The following is a 25,391-nucleotide window of genomic DNA, read 5'->3' on the forward strand; positions in this document are numbered from 1 at the left end:
ATGTTGCTGCAGCTGCAAAGCTACAATCTGGATGTTGTGTACAAGCCGGGCCCCGAGATGTATGTCAGCGACACTCTGAGCAGGGCCACGCCCCCGTGCCGTGGGTCTGACACCCCGTACGTGCAGCATGCTGTGTGCGCCGGGAACAGCACCCAGGCCGGGTATTCACAGCTGGACCAGGCGCAGCACCTGGACGTTACGGCTTTCAGATTCCACCAGATTGTGCAGCACACAGAGACGGATGATGTGCTTCAGGAGCTGGCATCTGTGATCCTCAGTGGCTGGCCAGACTTTAAAGAGGACACTCCGCTGGCAGTGCGGGAATACTGGCCCTTCAGAGACGAGCTGAATGTTCAAGACGGAGCGTTGTACAGGGGACAGTGCGTCGTCATACCAAAAGCCATGAGATCTGAGCTGCTCAAACGCATACACGCTAGCCACATTGGTGGGGAGGCGTGTTACAGACGGGCCAGGGATACGCTCTTCTGGCCGAACATGAGAGCGGAGATAAAGGACTTTGTGGCGAACTGCTCCGCATGCAATGAGTACGCACGGGTCCAGCAGAAGGAACCGATGATGTCGCATGACATACCGGTGCGCCCGTGGCAGGCAGTGAGTATGGACGTCTACTCATATGCGGGCAAGGACTTTCTCGTCATTGTGGACCAGTATTCGGATTTCTGGGAAATCGACCAGCTGCCAGATCTGTCTGCTGACACGCTCATCACGCGCTGCAAAGCTCAGTTTGCACGTTATGGGCAGCCAGAGAGGGTGGTCTCGGACAACGGCCCACAGTTTGCATGCGAACGGTTCAGGAAGTTTGCAGCGAGCTGGGGGTTTGCCCATGTCACCTCCTCACCCCGACATCCTCGATCCAACGGCAAAGCTGAGTCGGCCGTTAACATTGTCAAGTCACTCTGCAAGCGGGCGAAATTGGATGGCACGGATGCGTGGATGGCCATCCTTCACTGGCGCAACACACCCACAGAGGGGTTGGACAGCAGCCCGGCCCAGCGCTTAATGGCACGCAGGCTCAAAACTTCACTGCCCGTCGCGGACAGCCTGCTTCTACCACGTGTGGTGGACGGAGTGGCAGAGAAGCTGCGGTGGAAACGGCGGGTCGCCAAGTCATTCTATGACACGTCTGCCAGAGACCTTCCAGAGCTGGATGTTGGAGATCACATTAGGATGAGGCCTCTGCCAGGTGATCGCACAGGGCGGTGGCGACGAGGCCAGTGCCTCCAGAGAGTCGCTCCCCGCTCGTTCGTGGTGGATGTGGACGGCACACTGTACAGACGCAACCGAGTGGATCTGCGTGTTGCAGAGCGCTCAGCTCAAGCGCAACAGACAGACATTCTACGGCCTGAGCGGAGCAGTCCTGACCAGACCCAGGTCGCTGGGGAGACTGCCTCAGCCGAGACACGGATTGTCTCAAGTCGGGGGGAGACAGGCGGCGAGGTACATCCTCGTACACCAAGGGCACCGGCGACGCCGGGGGGTCCTGCCACGGCAGGCCAGGGTGTCTACTCACGGAGTGGTCGCCTGTCACGGCCGCCACAACGACTGGACTTATGACTTTGAAAAAAAAAAGGGAAAAAAAAGGAAGGGGTGAGTAAAGGGACAGCTCTTCTCGGACTGTTTTGACTTTGCCTCAGACGGCTGTACTGGACTGTTGTTCTTTGTTCAGAAAAAAAGAAGAAAAAAAAAGAAAAAGGGAAATAATGCAATGTTGTAATGCTATTGTTAATGTTTGGGATTGTTATTGTCAATGGAATTGCAGACGGAGATGCAAGCATGTCATTTGCAACCAGCTAAAGGAAAGGAGATGTTACATATAGGCATATGTGTGGTGGCCTGGGAAAACCCGTCGGATGTCGCTGGCGTTCGTTTGTGGCAAAGAGCAAAAATAGATGGAAATGTCCTATTTCGGCGATTTTGATATTATGTGGTATTCTAGTACTTTGAACTCCATACTACATTATGGTGAATAAACATTTTAAGAAAACAAAAGAGAAAGTACTTATTTTTATGTTTTTGTGGTGGGTAGTTTGCTAGCGAAACAACGTCACGTTGAACGTGTCTCATTCTCAGTTAAGCAACGCACGCACACATGAGCGAAAGGAGAGACGATACTTCCACCTGTGTTATTGCCAGTTTACTGATGCTCACAATAAGCATAAAGTAATACAATCTTAACTAGAAGACACACAAATGGATCTGTCCCTCGCATACCGACGAGGCGAGCAGACTAACACCGCATCACAAGCAGACAAAGGAGACCGGCCGATCTGCATAGGCTCCTCCCCCGACCCGGAGGAGAAAGGTTTCGGGGGCAGCATGGGGGCAGCATTTCTCACCTTTCACTTTTTTTGACATGATACATTAAAATGCTCATAACTTTTTAAAATAAAGGGCTATCTCAGTCATTCAACCAGTTATGAATAGCTGAGAACTTCTAATTTATGGAAATATAAACAAATGAAAATGTCAAAATGCCACCATGGGTTTTCCCAGGCCACCACACATATGTTAGTAGCCTGTGTTACAGGGACACCTAGGGGTGACCTGATAATGTTGCATGTAAGACCCGGATGTTGTATGTGGGCGTGCGCGGGAGGAACCGCAGTTTAATAAAAGTCATACTGAAACAGTTTTGGGTCGCTCCACCGCCAAAAAATCTCACTCCAAACTTTTGGTGAAACTTGGCAGCCCTGCAGATTCACCCAAGATGGCCGCCAGCCTAACAACACAACCAGACTCACCTAAGATGGCCGCCAGCCTTACAACACAACCAGACTCACCTAAGATGGCCACCAGCCTAACAACACAACCAGACTCACCTAAGATGGCCGCCAGCCTTACAGCACAACCAGACTCACCTAAGATGGCCGCCAGCCTTACAACACAACCAGACTCACCTAAGATGGCCGCCAGCCTTACAAACACTCTCCAAGTATATCCAGCTGCGGACATCACGCCTGAAGGGTATACCGCCGTCCACTAGGTGGCAGTATCTCGTTTGTTATGCTGTCCGGCTCAGTCAGGAGTCGGCCATGTTATTATTTGTTTAGTTTCAGACGTTCATGTTACGGTGGCCGTCTATTGAGCTGTCCACCTAATTCCTGTAAGTTGGTTATTCGAATGTTTCTGGTTAAGTTATATATATTACATTTACCCTGCTTATACTTTATCTCAATTCATGCTTCTATTGTTTGTATTATTGCAGGGCTTTTTCATCTGTGTCATTAAATACTTCATTGACATTGAGGAGCGTACGTATTTCTTCAACGCCTATCACCCGGACGCTTGATGGACCATATTTGGTTGGAGTGGTTGGAGCGCGTCATCATACCGCGCCTGCATATTTGCATAGACTATGTCATCGCCTTACAATGGTATGTTTTTTTCAAATCATTTATGCAAGAAATGTTTATACTAAGGATTGTTGATTGTTGAAGTGACTGGATGAAAAGGTAATGTTGTGGCTTATATGCCTTGTTGTGATTTTAATAGATAGCTGGAACTCAGCCATATGTTTTACGTACCATTTTCTAGCATTGACTAATTTTAGATGCAATTGAATTCTACAGGGAAAGGAGGTTTTCATTGCTGACCTTCATGTAACCGCAACGTGGGTCCAGCCCCACAACTGTGATCCCATGAGCCATTTCCCAGTAAGTCAAATGATTGAGCCGGTATTTGAATAAGATAAACAGCTATGTAGACAACATTGTATCCAGCATTACAATTGGCATGCCCTTCAAACTGCGACACTTTAAATGAATGTGCAATAACACTATGTGCAATATGACAACCCTAGTCGTTTTATCTGTACAGTATAGTAGTGGATAGTGTACATAGCCTTTATTTATGTAAACTAGCTCCTTTCCCTTCTCACCTAAGATGGCCGCCAGCCTTACAACACAGCCTTACAACACAACCAGACTCACCTAAGATGGCCGCCAGCCTTACAACTCACCCAGACTCACCTAAGATGGCCGCCAGCCTTACAACACAACCAGACTCACCTAAGATGGCCGCCAGCCTTACAAACACTCTCCAAGTATATCCAGCTGCGGACATCACGCCTATCACCCGGAAGCTTGATGGACCATATTTGGTTGGAGTGGTTGGAGCGCGTCATCATACCGCGCCTGCATATTTGCATAGACTATGTCATCGCCTTACGACGGTATGTTTTTTTCAAATCATTTATGCAAGAAATGTTTATACTAAGGATAGTTGATTGTTGAAGTGACTGGATGAAAAGGTAATGTTGTGGCTTATGAACATGCTGATAGGATGCCCTTATCCTTCCACTGTGGGTTCCAGGCCACTTTGTCCTGTGTGTAAGTGTACTATACCCATATATATATATACAGAGCATAACTTTATGGTGAATGGTGAATGAATGGTGAATGGTCTTTATTGTCATTGCTATAGTACAGGTACCAAACAACGAAATTTGGGAGGGGTCTGATAAAGGTCTGATAAAGATCTGATAAAGGTCTGATAAAGGTCTGATAAAGATCTGATAAAGGTCTGATAAAGATCTGATAAAGATCTGATAAGGGTCTGATAAAGATCTGATAAAGGTCTGATAAAGATCTGATAAAGGTCTGATAAAGGTCTGATAAAGGTCTGATAAAGATCTGATAAAGGTCTGATAAAGGTCTGATAAAGATCTGATAAAGATCTGATAAGGGTCTGATAAAGGTCTGATAAAGGTCTGATAAAGATCTGATAAAGATCTGATAAGGGTCTGATAAAGATCTGATAAAGGAGATATGTGAAGTCCTTACATTTTCTAAATCACATCAGGATAAGCTAGTATGAAGCTATTTTGCCGTTTTTCTGTGTAGGAAGAAAGCAAACTTCTGGTATCTGGTTTTCCTCAATAAGCATTTACGGCCTGTGTGTGTGTGTGACACGGAGTGGGTAAAATGCTTTTTTTTCACACACGCAAACATCTCGTCTCAAATGATTTTCTTTTAGACTATCCTAGCTGCTCCGTAAGCCCTGCTCATTGTGTTTAAATTCTTTCAATCGCTTTTTTCACTGTAAAGTCAGTGAGGAGCTTCCATAGGTAAGCTAGTTCACATTTCTTCGTTCACGTTTGATTTTAATACGATTTATTATTATAATATAATTAGTCAGCTAACTACCTAGCTTGCTAGCTATCCCAAGGTGATTAGCAGCATTCATGTTTCCTCTCACAGCCCTGTGAGCAGCCCCGTCACATGACCTCATAGCTGTGTGTTGATCACATACTCAAACACAATCACATGTGTGCTGTTTGTCTTCGCAGACAAATCCTGTCTTGGAGGGGATGCGGGCGTCTCTGGTACGCCAGTGACACAGACACACAGAGAATCTTGTCACTTAACAGTAACGCTTAAGTAGGTATGCAGTATGTAGTAGGTATGTAGTATGTAGTAGGTATGCAGTATGTAGTAGGTATGTAGTAGGTATGTAGTAAGTATGTAGTAGGTATATAGTATGTAGTAGGTATGTAGTATGTAGTAGGTATGTAGTATGTAGTAGGTATGCAGTATGTAGTAGGTATGTAGTAGGTATGTAGTATGTAGTAGGTATGTAGTATGTAGTAGGTATGTAGTATGTAGTAGGTATGCCGTATGTAGTATGTAGTAGGTATGTAGTATGTAGTAGGTATGTAGTATGTAGTAGGTATGTAGTATGTAGTATGTATGTAGTAGGTATGCAGTATGTAGTAGGTATGCAGTATGTAGTAGGTATGTAGTATGTAGTAGGTATGCAGTATGTAGTAGGTATGTAGTAGGTAACCAGGGACCCAATTATCAATATAATGTACCATACAGAGTAGGGAGCTCTAGTGCTTGATTGGAAGTGCCGTTTGTAAAAAGACATCTCACACGTACAGGCACACAACAAGTACAACATGTTGCATTTTTATGCCATTAGGCAACTTGCTTCCTAGCATAGCAGGTCCCTGCTAATATATAGCAGTCGCGTGCAGGGCCTCTAGGGAATGGCCTAGGAGGGTGAAAGTTGACATGGTACAATGTCCCATGAAGGGGAAGGAGTGTGTAAAGTTTGGTGAGTGTGACTCTTTCGCAGCCCCTTCCCTGGGCCCAAACGTACCCTTTTCTCCACAGACACAAACAGTGGCCATATAAAGTCATGGAGGTATTTCAAAGTCCAAATGGACCTGCTATGCTAGGAAGCAAGTTGCCTAATGGCATGAAAATGCAACATGTTGTACTCGTTGTGTGCCTGTACGTGTGAGAAGATGTCTCATTCCAAACGGCACTTCACATCAAGCACTAGAACCTCCCTACAGTTGTCCGCCGTGTCGCGTGAATACGTTAGTTTACACCTGCGTTCGTCCTGCTCAGGACTTGTTTAATTATTGTCATTTCGCAGAGTCGTTTCATTAAAGCAAATGAACAAATGGAATATTGTTCTTATTTATAATTAAACAACGTGATGCAGTCAAGCAGACAAATCCAGCAAAGAGGAAGACGCATGTATTCGCGGACGACTCACACGGACATCGGCAAATAACGCCACCCCGGAATCTGTAAGCAAATGGAATATTGTTCTTATTTAGAATCTATGTCATGGTATTTGATGTACTGTACCAACCTGGTCTCACACGGCAGCCGGCAGGATTCGACGTCTGTCGTATAGTACAGTGGATTGTGTACATAGCCTTTATTTATGTAAACCAGCTCATTCCCTTCTTGTGATTTTTTTAAAAGTGTTTTTTTTTTCCCTTTCCTAACACCAGGGGAGCCACCCCTCCTAAATTTCGTTGTTTGGTACCTGTACTGTAGCAATGACAATAAAGTCCATTCATTCATTCATTACAGGGACACCTAGGGGTGACCTGATAATGTTGCATGTAAGACCCGGATGTTGTATGTGGGCGTGCGCGGGAGGAACCGCAGTTTAATAAAAGTCATACTGAAACAGTTTTGAGTCGCTCCACCGCCAAAAAATCTCACTCCAAACTTTTGGTGAAACTTGGCAGCCCTGCAGATTCACCCAAGATGGCCGCCAACCTAACAACACAACCAGACTCACCTAAGATGGCCGCCAGCCTTACAACACAACCAGACTCACCTAAGATGGCCACCAACCTTACAACACAACTAGACTCACCTAAGATGGCCGCCAGCCTTACAGCACAGCCAGACTCACCTAAGATGGCCGCCAGCCTTACAGCACAGCCAGACTCACCTAAGATGGCCGCCAGCCTTACAACACAGCCAGACTCACCTAAGATGGCCGTCGGCTTAACAACACAACCAGACTCACCTAAGATGGCCGCCAGCCTTACAAACACTCTCCAAGTATATCCAGCTGCGGACATCACGCCTGAAGGGTATACCGCCGTCCACTAGGTGGCAGTATCTCGTTTGTTATGCTGTCCGGCTCAGTCAGGAGTCGGCCATGTTATTATTTGTTTAGTTTCAGACGTTCATGTTACGGTGGCCGTCTATTGAGCTGTCCACCTAATTCCTGTAAGTTGGTTATTCGAATGTTTCTGGTTAAGTTATATATATTACATTTACCCTGCTTATACTTTATCTCAATTCATGCTTCTATTGTTTGTATTATTGCAGGGCTTTTTCATGTGTGTCATTAAATACTTCATTGACATTGAGGAGCGTACGTATTTCTTCAACGCCTATCACCCGGACGCTTGATGGACCATATTTGGTTGGAGTGGTTGGAGCGCGTCATCATACCGCGCCTGCATATTTGCATAGACTATGTCATCGCCTTACGATGGTATGTTTTTTTCAAATCATTTATGCAAGAAATGTTTATACTAAGGATAGTTGATTGTTGAAGTGACTGGATGAAAAGGTAATGTTGTGGCTTATATGCCTTGTTGTGATTTTAATAGATAGCTGGAACTCAGCCATATGTTTTACGTACCATTTTCTAGCATTGACTAATTTTAGATGCACTTGAATTCTACAGGGAAAGGAGGTTTTCATTGCTGACCTTCATGTAACCGCAACGTGGGTCCAGCCCCACAACTGTGATCCCATGAGCCATTTCCCAGTAAGTCAAATGATTGAGCCGGTATTTGAATAAGATAAACAGCTATGTAGACAACATTGTATCCAGCATTACAATTGGCATGCCCTTCATGGGACATCAGCACATTAGCTGTGTTGGTCCTAAATACCTTCTTTTTTTTTTTTTACTTGATTTCATCAAGGTAAATTAAATGGTTTCCTAACACTAAGCCAAAAAAAACACTACATGTATGAGAAAGGACTTCATCAAATTATCATGTAATTCATAATCATGCACACCCCAGTTAAGTGTTGGATAAAAATGATAAATGCAGTACATGGTTTTGAACAGGAACATGCTGATAGGATGCCCTTATCCTTCCACTGTGGGTTCCAGGCCACTTTGTCCTGTGTGTAAGTGTACTATACCCATATATATATACAGAGCATAACTTTATGGTGAATGAATGGTGAATGGTCTTTATTGTCATTGCTATAGTACAGGTACCAAACAACGAAATTTGGGAGGGGTGTGGGGGTGTGGGGAGGGGTCTGATAAAGGTCTGATAAAGGTCTGATAAAGATCTGATAAAGGTCTGATAAAGGTCTGATAAAGGTCTGATAAAGGTCTGATAAAGATCTGATAAAGGTCTGATAAAGATCTGATAAAGATCTGATAAGGGTCTGATAAAGATCTGATAAAGGTCTGATAAAGATCTGATAAAGATCTGATAAAGATCTGATAAGGGTCTGATAAAGGTCTGATAGTATGTAGTAGGCAGTGGCGGGCGGTGCATTTCACACCTAGGCCTTCAGTGATGTCCGACACATTCCTACCTGAATTATTCTACCTCTTAATACCATCGTTATGACGCCATGGCTCTAGAAACTAGACAGAAACACAGTATAACCGGGCGTTGCATCACCTTAACATAGTCAGACAAGTACAACAGAGTTATATTAATATTTCCGAAGCATTTTTAATCAATAAATCCGCATTTACAATGAAGAGTGTTAAACTAACATCTTTAAGATCGCTACATTACCCACGTCTGTCGTCTCGTCCACCATAATAGCGACAAAGGGTGCCTTTTTAATCTCCATTTTGATCTCTTCTTCCATCACTTCAGCAATAGCAAAAATCAGGTCGTTTTGTATTTTGCCTGACGTCCCAGTAAACACTTTGTTTGTGGACAGGTGGTAATGTAAATCTGGGTTGTTTTCAGCCAGAAAAGAAAGAAGCTCAACGTAGTTTCCTCTGTTTGTGGACTTGGCGCTTTCATTGTGTCCCCTAAATGAAAGTTATTGTTTACCCAAAAACAGGACACAATCGATCAGTATTATCGATCAGTCAACGAAAGCTTTCGTTGTGAGGCTCCGTTTCCCTGCGCCCTTTCAAAAGTTTCACATCTACCGGCATAGTTCCGCATCTCAATAGTGAATATCAATAGTGCGTATCAATAGTGCGTAGCAATAGTGCGTATCCAATCAAAAGACGTGCTGGGTGCTGACATCATTGAGCCTTACAGCAGGCGCCGTTGTTGCTTTTGCTCGCATCTACGTAGGTTTACTAGGTACGCCACAGGTTTTCTCGTTCCAATGTTAAGTTACAGGTCGAATCCGCAGCACCGTATAATGTGAAGGCGGGCAGATTTTTGAGCCCCCTAGCAACACATTTTGATTGGATAAAAGCTCTAACATAAAGGCCAGCCCTCCAAATCTCAATCGGAGACTGGAAGCAGCGCAACCAAGAGGAAAGCTATGAAATGAAGAGAATAGACTATGGGGAATCATTAATACATATTTGTGGAAAATATATATTAAAATAAAATGTATATTCTGATGATGTTTAGGCCAGCAGAGAAGGCCTTGCTGGCCCTGACGGCACACCACTGGTAGTAGGTATGTAGTATGTAGTAGGTATGTAGTATGTAGTAGGTATGCAGTATGTAGTAGGTATGTAGTATGTAGTAGGTATGTAGTAGGTATGCAGTATGTAGTAGGTATGTAGTATGTAGTAGGTATGTAGTAGGTATGCAGTATGTAGTAGGTATGCAGTATGTAGTAGGTATGTAGTATGTAGTAGGTATGCAGTATGTAGTAGGTATGTAGTAGGTAACCAGGGACCCAATTATCAATATAATGTACCATACAGAGTAGGGAGCTCTAGTGCTTGATTGGAAGTGCCGTTTGTAAAAAGACATCTTCTCACACGTACAGGCACACAACAAGTACAACATGTTGCATTTTTATGCCATTAGGCAACTTGCTTCCTAGCATAGCAGGTCCCTGCTAATATATAGCAGTCGCGTGCAGGGCCTCTAGGGAATGGCCTAGGAGGGTGAAAGTTGACATGGTACAATGTCTCATGAAGGGGAAGGAGTGTGTAAAGTTTGGTGAGTGTGACTCTTTCGCAGCCCCTTCCCTGGGCCCAAACGTACCCTTTTCTCCACAGACACACACAGTGGCCATATAAAGTCATGGAGGTATTTCAAAGTCCAAATGGACCTGCTATGCTAGGAAGCAAGTTGCCTAATGGCATGAAAATGCAACATGTTGTACTCGTTGTGTGCCTGTACGTGTGAGAAGATGTCTCATTCCAAACGGCACTTCACATCAAGCACTAGAACCTCCCTACAGTTGTCCGCCGTGTCGCGTGAATACGTTAGTTTACACCTGCGTTCGTCCTGCTCAGGACTTGTTTAATTATTGTCATTTCGCAGAGTCATTTCATTAAAGCAAATGAACAAATGGAATATTGTTCTTATTTATAATTAAACAATGTGATGCAGTCAAGCAGACAAATCCAGCAAAGAGGAAGACGCATGTATTCGCGGACGACTCACACGGACATCGGCAAATAACGCCACCCCGGAATCTGTAAGCAAATGGAATATTGTTCTTATTTAGAATCTATGTCATGGTATTTGATGTACTGTACCAACCTGGTCTCACACGGCAGCCGGCAGGATTCGACGTCTGTCGTTTGTCTCCAAACGTCGAATTCCGACGAGAAAACGAGCTCTGAAAGCGCAGGGGTACACCTGTTATGTGCGCCTGTCGGGCTGCACGCCACATTAATTAGTTACGCCACATTTTGAGATACAAGCGCTTCAACGTTCATTCATTTGGAACTGCGAGAATGAGTAACGTTAGCCCGATTGCACTTGCATTAATAAAGCGTTATATAAATATAATTAATTATTATTATTATTGCCTACAGCTAATTGTTACAAGGTGAGAGCTAAAATAACATACGTGTAACGTTAGCCAGCAATAGCTAGACTAGATATATATAGCTAGATATAGTCACCATATAGTCTAAATGCAACCTGGTCTCACACGGCAGACGTCAGGATTCGGATGTAATATTAAACTCCCATATTTATTCTTTAAACAAACACATCTGGGGGAGTGGTCGGAGTTAACGAGATATTGTTCCAATCCATTACCTGGCCATTACCTGCCTGTGAAAAGTATGAAACGTTTGCATTGCCTAGCGTGTAGGCCCGTGAGAAATTGAGAGCATATAAATCACTAGATGCCTACAACTACGCAATCTGTGGTCATGTACAGTCAACCTGGTCTCACACGGCAGCCGTCAGGATTCGACGTCTGTCGTTCGTCTCCAAATGTCGAATTCCGACGAGAAAACGAGCTCTGAAAGCGCAGGGGTGCGCCTGTTATGTGCGCCTGTCGGGCATACAAGCGCTTCAACGTTCATTCATTTGGAACTGCGAGAATGAGTAACGTTAGCCCGATTGCACTTGCATTAATAAAGCGTTATATAAATATAATTAATTATTATTATTATTGCCTACAGCTAATTGTTACAAGGTGAGAGCTAAAATAACATACGTGTAACGTTAGCCAGCAATAGCTAGACTAGATATATATAGCTAGATATAGTCACTATATAGTCTAAATGCAACCTGGTCTCACACGGCAGACGTCAGGATTCGGATGTAATATTAAACTCCCATATTTATTCTTTAAACAAACAAATCTGGGGGAGTGGTCGGAGTTAACGAGATATTGTTCCAATCCATTACCTGGCCATTACCTGCCTGTGAAAAGTTTGCATTGCCTAGCGTGTAGGCCCGTTAGAAATTGAGAGCATATAAATCACTAGATGCCTACAACTACGCAATCTGTGGTCATGTACAGTACATCAAATACCATGACATAGATTCTAAATAAGAACAATATTCCATTTGCTATTCAGATTCCCGGGTGGCGTTATTTGCCGATGTCCGTATACAGATTCCGGGGTGGCGTTATTTGCCGATGTCCGTGTGAGTCGTCTGCGAATACATGCGTCTTCCTCTTTGCTGGATTTGTCTGCTTGACTGCATCACGTTGTTTAATTATAAATAAGAACAATATTCCATTTGTTCGTTTGCTTTAATGAAATGACTCTGCGAAATGACAATAATTAAACAAGTCCTGAGCAGGGCGAACGCAGGTGTAAACATTAGAACAGTAGTCTAATCTATTTCCCTTTCCGGTGCGTGCACCTAAACATAATATGACCGTAGTGCAATATTCCCTAGATTCAGACTTTTATGTCTTGAAATCAGAAGTCCTCCCAAGCCAAAGACAAGATAGGTTGTCTTACAATCCGTGCGTTTAATTGCGTTTAATTGCGTTTAATTGCGTTTAACGCTTCGGGTTCAGGTGGTGAAACGGGGCTCTGATCTAGAGTCAGTTTACCATAGCGTAATCATTATGTAGGAAAGGGCAAAACTGATCTTAGGTCATTATGGGTAAATTGGTCTGACAGGCCATCAGAGTTGGAAAGACCTCCGGAGAGAGAGGCTTCAGATAGGCCTTCACTGTCTTAATCTTAACATAATCTCAGTTTACAGCATGCTTTGCCCAATCCATCCCAGCTGGCTGTTAAAATCACTCTCTCACTCAAAAAACAAACATGAGATTAAAACGGATCAAATGATCTGACAAATAGGTTTGTTAATGAGCAGGAGCAGATTACTGCCTTTCAGTAATCCCTGAGTGTGTGTGTGTGTGTGTGTGTGTGTGTGTGTGTGTGTGTGTGTGTGTCTGGCATCTCTGGACCTATGAGCATTTTGCATCCATTGAATTTCAGAAACTCACCCTTTTGACCACGTACAAGGCTCATTCAGAGGAGCAGAATGTCTGGGTTTACGGATCTTTCAGAGAGAATTCACGCTGGTTTTTAGTTACAACAATCAGCCACCAGTGTTTATTAGGATCTATTGTCCAAGACAGTATATTCCTTCGGTGAATTGATCACATACAGACATTAAGATAATATTCCTAATCAAATTATCATGCCAGGTTAGATATCGCAATATCGGTTTGAACAATCAGCCATTTCAAAGCATTCGGCTGATCAATTTCCTAACCATTATCGGCCAATACCGATTGCTGCCCAATTAATCAGTACATCCCTAAATATATAATGATTATGACATTATAATTGTCTCCAAAGAACCCTTCTATTTCTTTCTCCAGGGTCCGAGCCCCGTTGGAGAAGTTTCTGCAGCTGCCCTTCTGGGTCAGGAAGTTCCAGCTGGCTGGTATCCAACCTGTGAGGCTCCAGGTGTCCATCTACGAAGAGAAAGCTGAACTAGTGTAAGGGTTAACTAACTACTGAACTAGTGTAAGGGTTGACTAACTACTGAACTAGTGTAAGGGTTGACTAACTACTGAACTAGTGTAAGGGTTGACTAACTACTGAACTAGTGTAAGGGTTGACTAACTACTGAACTAGTGTAAGGGTTGACTAACTACTGAACTAGTGTATGGGTTGACTAACTACTGAACTAGTGTAAGGGTGACTAACTGCTGAACTAGTGTATGGGTTGACTAACTACTGAACTAGTGTAAGGGTTGACTAACTACTGAACTAGTGCAAGGGTTGACTAACTACTGAACTAGTGTAAGGGTTGACTAACTACTGAACTAGTGTAAGGGTTGACTAACTACTGAACTAGTGTAAGGTTTGACTAACTACTGAACTAGTGTAAGGGCTGACTAACTACTGAACTAGTGTAAGGGTTGACTAACTACTGAACTAGTGTAAGGGTTGACTAACTTCTGAACTAGTGTAAGAGTTGACTAACTACTGAACTAGTGTATGGGTTGACTAACTACTGAACTAGTGTAAGGGTTGACTAACTACTGAACTAGTGTAAGGGTTGACTTACTACTGAACTAGTGTAAGGGTTGACTAACTACTGAACTAGTGTATGGGTTGACTAACTACTGAACTAGTGTAAGGGTTGACTAACTACTGAACTAGTGTAAGGGTTGACTAACTACTGAACTAGTGTATGGGTTGACTAACTACTGAACTAGTGTAAGGGTTGACTAACTACTGAACTAGTGTAAGGGTTGACTAACTACTGGACTAGTGTAAGGGTTGATATTGGTCTTAAATCACTGTAATTGCAATTGTGCTATTAGATTTGAATTGTGTGGTTATTACGGATCCTTGAGAGCTTACGTTTTCATTCTAGACCGTCAAATCAACGGGACAGCTCTGCTACTCGCTATCTGCACAACCTCTTACAAGGTAAACTAATGTTGTGTCCATTGCAAGATAATTCTGTAGCATTGTAAAGATAATTCTGTGTCATTGTAAGATGAGAAGTGTGATTTTAACATCTTTGTTGATAGATAGTCTTGTACAACTTCAGTGTTGAGATTCTTATATCAGCCCCAAATCAGCACTAACTATATTGTCTGTGTGGCCTGGGGTGGTCCAGTGGTCTAGCACCACGGTCTACAGTGCACACATGGGTTCGAATCCGGCCCATGCCCTGCTGACATGCCCTCTCACCCTTCTTCTCCTAATTTTCTGTCTGTCTTCACTATATCTGTCCAATAAAATGAAAACTATGAGTGGGACTGCCCCACTCATAAAAATAACTATATTGTCTGTTCAATTGTTTACCTGAAGCATCCAACCAGATGGAGGCAGTGTTGCGTGAAACACAAGCTGATTCCACTTTCATTGAGCTCTACCTGACCATAAGAAACATGAAGGTGCGATGGTGCGGAAATGTGGATTTGCAAAAAGAAAAAAGTAGTGAAGTGTGCAGAATTTCTAACGTAAATTTGTTTAACGTTAGTCATAGAAGCTAATTCTCCCACTCTCTCTCCCAGATCTGTGTAAATGACGATCTAGTCACCAAGAGGTTTGCATGTTTCCCAAGCGGGAAGAGTCATTCCCCTGCACAGAATGGTGTTGTGGATCGATCCCCTGCCATCCTGACTTGTGACATCTACTCTGACACGGAGAGTTTCCTGGCCACAAATGGCTGCACTATACGATCACTGTCACCCCTGGTCTCACCCAGGCACCCTGCTGTCACGAAAGGTCTTCAGTGACCAATCAGAGACCGGTAATAACATCAGGGCAAGTGGCATTGCAGACTTCCAATGGAGCATCACAGGTCAGTGTCACTGCCCATATCAACGTCTAGGAGAGATTACTGTGATTTGCAATTGAATTTCCCCAATTAATTTAAATGTTCTTTGTGGTTTTATTTAAGGGCCAAGGAAAGGTCAGAAAGCTCTCTGAGGGAGGCGGAATTAACCAAAAGGAGGCGCACCATCCAGAGCTTGACAGTGACGAGGGGTACAAATGTTTTTACATCGTTTTGAGAATAAACTCAGAAATATGGCTGCATTATATGCAGCATGATGTAATTAGATCTGAATTGTTTAAACATGTGTGGGTTTAGGCACCATGGGTTGAGAGAGGACACACAGGACACAGACATTTCTCTGGTGGCAGACTTGTTAAAAAATCTGAATCGGGTCAGGTAAGATATTGACTTTTAGTTTTGTAATAGCTCCAAAGAGAGTCAAGTTAATTCCTACTTTTTCTTAACAGATTCCTGACGTTTCTGAATCCTGCTTCGAGTGCTCAAAGGCCGGTTCCTAATGTGAGTGTGGCTGTTTTTAGTTTTCTAAACTTGCAGTATATTTCACATCCCCTAATGTCTCATTCCTACATATTGGTGATTCATCATCCAAATCCAGGAAGTATACAGTTAGGTCCATATGTGATGGCAGCTGATGAAAGGTGCAACCAGTTGTCAACTGTGAAACCTTGTGAATCCTAAACATAGCTTTCTTTTGAACAAAATGTGATTTTAGTTTTTCATAATACGCAACTTGAAGTACCCACGCGATATAACAAGCAACTGTTTTACGATCACTAAATACGCTTAATTTGTCAGCAAAGTGAGCTTGTTTTTCTATCTGCTAACAGTAGGGTTTGGGGGTGGGGGGCATGTTTTGTTTCCAAGAAACCAAAGTGACAAAGGGGCGGGATAAACAAAAATGTCACAACAAGAAGTTCAGCCGCGAAGTTGTTGCACTGTTGTCCTATATCAGTGCAGACTGGCAGGGTAGGAGCACAGGTTGCATACAGGTTAGAGCACCGTTATTCTGTCATGGTCTGATAATGAAGCATTGTTATTGCTATTATTCGGCCGAATACATTCGGTGGCCGAACCTTCGGTGCATCCCTAGTATCGGCAGATATTGCTCATAGATGACTGTCTTCACTTTTCAGAAAGGCAAACTCAATGTAGAAAGATACCGCACAAGTGAGAGCCGCAGCAGCTCCGCGACACACGCGCTGCTGAGGTAGAGGTAGCCCTGCTGAGGTAGAGGTAGAGGTAGCCCTGCTGAGGTACAGGTAGCCCTGCTGAGGTAGAGTTAGCCCTGCTGAGGTAGAGGTAGAGGTAGCCCTGCTGAGGTAGAGGTAGCCCTGCCGAGGTAGAGGTAGTCCTGCTGAGGTAGAGTTAGCCCTGCTGAGGTAGAGGTAGAGGTAGCCCTGCTGAGGTAGATGTAGCCCTGCTGAGGTAGAGGTAGAGGTAGCCCTGCTGAGGTAGAGTTAGCCCTGCTGAGGTAGAGGTAGCCCTGCTGAGGTAGAGGTAGCGCTGCTGAGGTAGAGGTAGCGCTGCTGAGGTAGAGGTAGTCCTGCTGAGGTAGAGGTAGAGGTAGCGCTGCTGAGGTAGAGGTAGTCCTGCTGAGGTAGAGGTAGAGGTAGCCCTGCTGAGGTAGAGGTAGAGGTAGCCCTGCTGAGGTAGAGGTAGCGCTGCTGAGGTAGAGGTAGCCCTGCTGAGGTAGAGGTAGCGCTGCTGAGGTAGAGGTAGCCCTGCTGAGGTAGAGGTAGTCCTGCTGAGGTAGAGGTAGTCCTGCTGAGGTAGAGGTAGCCCTGCTGAGGTAGAGGTAGCCCTGCTGAGGTAGAGGTAGCGCTGCTGAGGTAGATGTAGCCTTGCTGAGGTAGAGGTAGCGCTGCTGAGGTAGAGGTAGCCCTGCTGAGGTAGAGGTAGTCCTGCTGAGGTAGAGGTAGCCCTGCTGAGGTAGAGGTAGTCCTGCTGAGGTAGAGGTAGTCCTGCTGAGGTAGAGGTAGCCCTGCTGAGGTAGAGGTAGTCCTGCTGAGGTAGAGGTAGCCCTGCTGAGGTAGAGGTAGTCCTGCTGAGGTAGAGGTAGCCCTGCTGAGGTAGAGGTAGTCCTGCTGAGGTAGAGGTAGAGGTAGCCCTGCTGAGGTAGAGGTAGCCCTGCTGAGGTAGAGGTAGCCCTGCTGAGGTAGAGGTAGCCCTGCTGAGGTAGAGGTAGTCCTGCTGAGGTAGAGGTAGCGCTGCTGAGGTAGAGGTAGCCCTGCTGAGGTAGAGGTAGCACTGCTGAGGTAGAGGTAGCGCTGCTGAGGTAGAGGTAGCCCTGCTGAGGTAGAGGTAGCCCTGCTGAGGTAGAGGTAGCCAGTGTGGCCCTAGTGTAACTGTTAGCCTGTGCTGCGGTAGCAAAGTAGAATCTTTCACTACTGGCTTTTGTGGACAACAAGATGATATTTCACCTGAACATGAAAATAGGCCGAACCGTCCCTTTAAGTACTGTGGATGTTTTGATGTTTAGACTGATCTTGAGGAAGAGAATGAAGAAGATGATGTTCATGGGATCTCTGGGGCTAAAGATGAAGAGGAGCTGGTTGGTGCAACCCAGCAGACCGTAGATGAAACAGCAGGATGGTATGAATGCACGTTACACAACTGCTACTACTACCACCCCTAAGTAATTGTTAGATTTTAAATTCCAAATTGTTGGAGTATATAGCTAGAAGTATAGAGCTAAAAGAAGACAAAATACTTCCTCTTTCCAATACTTAATAATAATTAAAAAATGACACTGTATTCTATTGACGTGATGATGACCTGTTGTAATAGTCCAGATCTCTATGTTCTTGCAGTAACGGTGGATGTGAAACTGATGATCCTATTGAACAGCAGGGCACTGAACCAAGGTGTGTCAGTCCTTCTCTGTCTGATGTTCTACTTCATGTCTGTCTTCAGCGTGAAGTCCATGTTACTGTTTGAAAAAATACCATTTTAAACATTTGATCGTACTTTATCATATTAAACGCCAAGGAAAGTGATTTGTACATTCTCTGTGTGGTTAACAATGTCGTTCAGTTGGTCATTGGTTTGAAAGGCTCCTATACTGTGTTGTACCTGTGTAAAGGCTCCTATACTGTGTTGTACCTGTGTAAAGGCTCCTATACTGTGTTGTACCTCTCTAATGACAGTACTCCCAGTGACCCACCTGGAGCTCTTACACAGGAGGCTTTTGCTGAGCAGCCAACCATTGAGGACGAGCTAGCCTGTGCACGGTATGGTCATCCTGCCCTGTGCTGCTCTCTTTGGAGTCTTTTAATGCTGCGCTCACTAGAAATTGAAATACACATGTGCTGACAATTCATAACCGTGGCATTGGGCTATGGTGGGAGTTTCAGTGCGTTGAGAATCATACCGGTGACCCGAGCTGCCGCTGTGTCTCTGTAGGTTGTTGCAGTTGCTGAACCCGGACCCTCTGAACCCAGACGTCGATTCATCAGATGTCACCGTAAGCACTTTGGATCAGCATCTTAGGAATGTGTGAATGCATGCAACTGGCTGTGTGGGTAGCAATAACCTAATACATCTTCTTGGCACCATTACGTCTAAGCGTCATTGACTGACCGTGTTGTCCGTGTCAGGTCATCCATAGTGATCCCAGCAGGAGCGCCGTTGTGGTGCACTCTGCCTTCAGTCTGGACCCGTTCACCAGTCTGCCCAACGCACCCATCACTGACGCCTTCCGCAGGGTACGTTCTGCTCTCTGTCAGGCACTGATAGTCCTGACTGAATCTACTGTTCAAATAACATTATATTACTCAATTGCACCTGGAATACAGATGAAGTCAGTTAAATGTATATTACATTTTGTTATGTCCCCAAATAGTATCCAGGGGATGAGGGGAGTAACAATAGAATAGAACCGGGAGACGAGACCAAGAGGCGGACAGGAGAATATAAATAAACCAAGATTTATTGTATAATTTGTCAAATAAACAGGTTTCCGTGAAACTCTTAACTAAAAACTACATTCTATTAAAAAAGGAGAAAGCAAATGAATATTTATAAGCAATGTAACAAGTAAATTATATAGTTAGCAGTTAACTGTAGAAAAGACATGGTTAAATGTAGAAAGTAACTTAAAGTATGGCCAAACACAAAACTAACACGCACTCTCAAAGTCAAAGTTACCCACACCGGTACACACTACAACCTGTAGCAACACACAATAGCTGTAGCTAACACTTTAAACACACACACACACACACACACACACACACACACACACACACACAAAACTCGGCTCACTCAGGCCGTCACCATGGCGATAGGCAGGGAGGAAGGGCAATCACCTGGGAGAAACACAGAAAACACACAACACACTACGGCTGTAACAATTTGATATTAATAAAAATATTGAATGAGGGTTTCTACATGTGATCTGGAAGATGTGAAATCACATTCATTGATTGTCAGTTGTCTAAGTCAGATGTTGTGGTGACGAATGTGTATAATATATGTGACACACTCTGATCATTTGGTCCGCATGTCGGCAACCAATCAAAGTGTTCAGACTTTTCTTTTGAAACACTACGTTTCAACGTTGTTGAGAATCACAACACAAACTCGCTAGTTAAGCCAAAATACTGCAAGGCAATGGATTGCCGGTGAGTAATTTCCACTGCTATCTAGTTAACTATAACACTACTTTACATTGTTAGCAGGCTCACAAAACAAGCTGTGTTAGTTGACTAGCGACGTGTGTGTGTCATTGATTTTCAACAACGCGGAAATGTATTCACATTTTTCGAAAGAAAAGTCCCATCATTACATCGGATCCCGACATGAGGACCAAAGCATTAGAATGTGTCATATTATGTGTTCTCTCCAGATCCTAGTGAGACAGAAGTTCACTAGGCCGCCGGTGGCTGAAAGCTATTGCTGGCCAGCAGTCGCCCGGGGCTGTGACACGGTCCTCATCTCCCGCAGCGCAGACGAGCCCCTCACCTACCTCCCCCCGTTACTGGCTCATATGCAGCTGTCCTCAGGCTACAGCACCCTCTCCTCACACACCGGGGTGAGCCCAGCACACACACACGCACACACACACACACACACACACACCAGACTGGAGGATGGAAGCTCAAGCCTGTCTCCATAGTGTCAATGTAGGAGTGTCTGTGTTATTAACAGACTAGCCTAAAACTAGCTAAAATATGTACAATAGAACAATATTGTTCCAACTCCAGTACTTTCCATGCTATCAGAAGGCTGATTTTTAGATGTGGTTTTCTGGACTACTACAAATCCATAGTAAAACGATCAAGTGGTGAGTGAAGATACCCATGTGTTGTTGTTGTTGTTGTCGTCTGGTGCCCCCCCCCCCAGCCCATAGCAGTGATCCTGTGCCCGGGGTGGGAGTAGGCCCAGACTGTGTTTGACCGGCTGGAGGAATGCCAGACTGCCCAGTCCCTTCACCCCATGATTGCACTGGTGGGACTAGGGAAGGACGAAGCCAAGACGATCAAGATCCAGAAGAACTGTAAGCCTACTGTCTCGGGAGCTCTATTAGACTTGCTCTAGTTGAAGTCAAAGAAATTGTTTTGGGGGGGGGGTTGAATTACAACATTTGGGGGGGCGGCGGTGGGGGTGACGGTAGCCTAGAGGTTAGAGAGGTAGCCTAGAGGTTAGAGAGGCCGGCTTGCAATAGGAAGGTCAGGAGGGCGCTTGCATGTGGCAAGGCAATTAACCCCTGTGCGTTTACTATGCAGGCTGGGAAGTGTGTGTGTGTGTGTGTGTGTGTGTGTGTGTGTGTGTGTGTGTGTGTGTGTGTGTGTGTGTGTGTGTGTGTGTGTGTGTGTGTGGCTACTTGAAAAGTAGATCTTGGTTCAAAAAAGATTGGGCACCCTGGGTCTAGAGCAAAAATACCTAATTCCAACAATTGACTGTATAGTATATTGTTGGATATTTGAATATGTCATTCCCTCATTCCCTAACCCTTCTGTCTCCAGGCCAGATGGTTGTGACCACTCCCTTCAGCCTGGTGCGTCTGATGGCCTTCCACTGCTTTATGTTCCTGCGGCTGTGTCACTTGGTGCTGGACGAGGTGGATCTGCTCTACTCACAGGCCCCAGACGAGGTCAGAGAGAGAGAGAGAGAGAGAGAGAGAGAGAGAGAGAGACATGATTTTATGATGTTTAGAATGGAGTTCACTAAGTTTAAAGAGGAACAACCGCCTGATGCAGTGGAGGACTGTCTGTCAACTAGGGCTGGGCGATATGCCCAAAAAACGTTATCATTATATATGATATATTTTTCCTATTGATCAATAACTCCAATTAACATAATAATTAATTAAATTATGTTCTATGTACCTTTTGAAGGGCATTTTATGCTTATGACTGAAGCCTAAAATAACCAGCAGGTTCAAAATGTCTGAAGGCAATACCAGATAACCAAAAAGCAGTGCTTGATTACAGTTGCAGTAACAACACTTTTATCTATATCTTTTTATTCATTGTCTTATTATATTGTTAAATGTGTATCTATTTATTTTCTTCCTTGTTCTGTATTTTTTTATGCTATATGAAAAGTTATTTGAATTGCCCCTGTTGAAATGTGCTGTACAAGTAAACTAGCCTTGCCAACACCATCTCCCCATGAGTGTTCTCTGACTGCATTGTTCCTTCTCAGATGGCCACCATTCTGCAGCACTTCCAGAAGGTGACCGACAGAAGCGAGCGGGCTTCCTGCCCCAGGCAGATCATCGCCGTGGGCAAACGCTGGAGCAGCCAGATGGTGGGGCTCCTGGCAGACCACATGATCAACCCCTGCATCATCATCACAGTGACCGAGGAGGCAGCACTTTACGGCAACGTGCACCAGGTCAGCTTAACCTTTGAGGTTGCATATACTAGGCAACCATGTCTTTAAACTAATGCTGTCAATCGATTAAACATTTGAATCAAGTTAATCACAATAATAGGCTGTGATTAATCACATGTTTAAAATACTAGTATTTACTTGTATTTTGGGTGGGAGATAAAGCATAAAACAACTGCATGGCATACTGGTTAGAGGAATCTGTTATTTGTTTTACTTTATTATAAAATTTCTTAGTTTTGATGATTTCTAAATAAGATTAGAATCTCTTAAATTTGCAGAGTAAAAGAGTCTCAAGCTATGCAGTCAGAATTGCACTTAACTGCCAAACCTCAGACTGCACCCGTCTGTTCTCGCCTGAATTCTAGTCGGTTGACTCAAGCCCTATCGTAAGTAACTGCTCCGCCTCAAAGGTGAAAGGAAAAAACGTTTTTCCCGCCCAGTCTCGAACCAGGGACCTCCGGAGTCGGGAAGAGTTACTCTGAAACTCTTATGTCTTCGACCACTAGTTCGTTTTGTGGCGCTGTTCCGACTTTTAGTACTTCAGCAAGCGGAGAAGTAGTCTCCGAAGACTAGAAGAAGTCTGACAAATGTCTTGCTTTCAGACAGTTTTTTTCTTCAAACCCATCACTGTTATTTTCATTCTTGAATTGCTATCACAGAATACAGTATACTTTTATAGCTCCTACATAAACTAAGAAGGACACAGGTTAAAGTATACCTTTTGCTCTTGAGATCACGTTGGCCTTGTGAGAGGAATGGTAGAGCGCTCGCTTAGCATGCGCGAGGTAGCGGGATCGATGCTACGCATCTTAGTAGAATTTGGTAATATGAAGTATGATTAATTTGCGTTACATTTTTACGGATTAATCGGGAGTGTTAACACGTTAACATTGACAGCCCTACTTTAAACACTTGATGATATGTCTGTACACGATCAATTCACAAAAGTAAATTATTTTCTTGAGCAAGAGATCCTAATAAAATGTTCTACCACCTTTTTGTGGCCGATTGTTATGATTACATCAAGTTTTCTTTGAAAAATGGTGGACATCGCAAGTCTGTAAACACAAAAGAGTGCGTTTCTGAAATTCAATGGATGCAAAATGCTCATAGAGTTGCCCGTATACATTTTTGATTATTTAAATGTTTTGTCAAAGGTATAACCACTTGAAATGCTAATGTTGCCTATGTGCAACATCGGGTGTTAAGGACTATAAATCACACATTTATGCTTAGGCTTTCATGTAAAATAATATTTTTGTGGCTCAAAGGCTGAATTAAAACTAATGTGGGTATTAACTGCCTATATCTGTACAAAAAAGACAGACATGTTATCCCTTCCTTGGGAAGTCCTAATCACAGTTTAATTTCATGCAAGGCAAACTGGGTCCTGGTATCAAAGGGTTATGGGGGTAGAGGGTCTCCACAAGACAGTTGGGTACAACTATCAAACCCCATGTGTCCTAGTGTTGTCATAAACAGACTTTATTTGGCATAATCAATTGGTGTACAGATCCCCCCAAAAATCTGCTATTCCTGGTATAATCTTACAGTCTTCAATCACTTGAGATTATGTTTCCCTCTCATCTTTCTCCCCACAGATGATCCTGTTGTGTCTGGAATGCACAAAGATCTCAGTGCTGCTTGGTTCGTTAGACTTCAACCCTGAGGTGGTCCAGAAGACCCTCATTATCGCTAACTCTGCAGAGGAGGTCGAGCATGTCTTTAAGGTACAACACTCTCCTGTGTGAAGAGGGTTTTTTCATTTTTGCAACCTTGGGAGACTGTCTATTGCAGGGGTAGTGGAAGAACCAAAAGACCATTGTTGTTATTGATGTATCACCAGTTGCCTAGTTATGGCTTTGTTATGCCTACCATTGAAAAGGCATTTTTTTCTGCCATTTGACCAGTGATTGTTATGCCATTTCGTATGTCTGCTCACTGTGCCGATGTCTACACGTCTCCTGAATATTGTAACAATTAGTTTGTGCCATTTTAGTTTAGCATTTACCTTTGTAAACGTGTATCTTGTCATGCAAAATATAAATCACTATCTTGGAGAAAAAGTACTGTAGAAGTATAATAAATAAATAAATAATAATTGGTCATTAGGGTTGGGTACCGAAAATCGGTACCGGTAGGTACCGGTTACATCGCAAAGGAGATTTCGGTACCTAATTTCGGTACTTTTCTACTTTTTTTCTTTTTTTTCCCCCTCGTGTCCGGTGTCATGCAACAGTCAACCACACGTGACTGAGTCGTGACGTGACATCGCCTGTTAAATTTCCAATCAGTGCGTGTCGTGGTAGTGAGCTGAGCAGTTGTGTTACGAGAACTTAAGAAGAGTGAGTTTATAGCAGTGGAGGCTGGTGACTTCCAGAATTGAGGAGGCCAAATTTTTTTCCGCTTGCTCGCTTCACTCGCGATGGAATGTTCCCTGTTCTTCTTATCTGTCTTTGTTAAAAATTATTAATTTGTGTTTGGCGGTACTGAAGGGATTGGGACACTCTCAGGATGGTGGATGAAGCAGCTTTTATTGCCTGCACAATGGGTCATCAAATAAACAAAACAATTGGCATGAATCTCTGGTCCGCCTGCAGCAGCTATTATTCCTTCTGCTCAGGCTCACAACATTCACCACAAGATACTACATACAATCAATGACATGTCAAAAGCACTCAAACACTATGTCAATCAGACACACAACATACAATTCAGAACAATACATCATCCATTTCTAATATTTATCCTGCAGAACAGCACTCATACGCGTGTGGCGGAAAAAGGTACTACACGGAGGCCAGGCCTCCTGTGCCCACCCATTTTCAGTGATTTGGCCAATCACATATTGCCATGCAAAAAATTGCATTACATTGACTTCTATGAGAAACCACTTTCCGACAGGAGGCCTGGCCTCCGTGTAGTACCTTTTTCCGCCACACGCGTGTATGAGTGCTGTTCTGCAGGATACATATTAGAAATGGATGAAGTATTGTTCTGAATTGTATGTTGTGTGTCTGATAAAAAATATAATTATTGCTTTTTAAAATCTCTCTCTCTTCTCTCAAATTATTGGGGAGGCCAGGCCTCCTCCACC

The 25,391-nt window shown here is 43.9% G+C and overlaps 1 pseudogene across 1 annotated transcript; it reads left to right on the plus strand.

Annotated features, from left to right (window-relative positions):
* On the plus strand, nt 1-24,045 carry LOC308149879 (putative ATP-dependent RNA helicase TDRD12; annotated as a pseudogene). The gene is made up of 15 exons: nt 1-992; nt 13,512-13,631; nt 14,519-14,574; nt 14,962-15,047; nt 15,168-15,388; nt 15,557-15,632; nt 17,934-18,046; nt 18,601-18,684; nt 18,857-18,917; nt 19,051-19,158; nt 20,301-20,486; nt 20,798-20,951; nt 21,421-21,548; nt 22,103-22,294; nt 23,896-24,045. The product of its transcript is annotated as a putative ATP-dependent RNA helicase TDRD12 (transcript).
* The last annotated feature ends 1,346 nt before the right edge of the window (nt 24,046-25,391 follow it).

Source organism: Nansenia antarctica (genome assembly GCF_963989245.1).
Source record: "Nansenia antarctica genome assembly, chromosome: 2".
In the NCBI taxonomy this organism is placed as follows: domain Eukaryota; kingdom Metazoa; phylum Chordata; class Actinopteri; order Argentiniformes; family Microstomatidae; genus Nansenia; species Nansenia antarctica.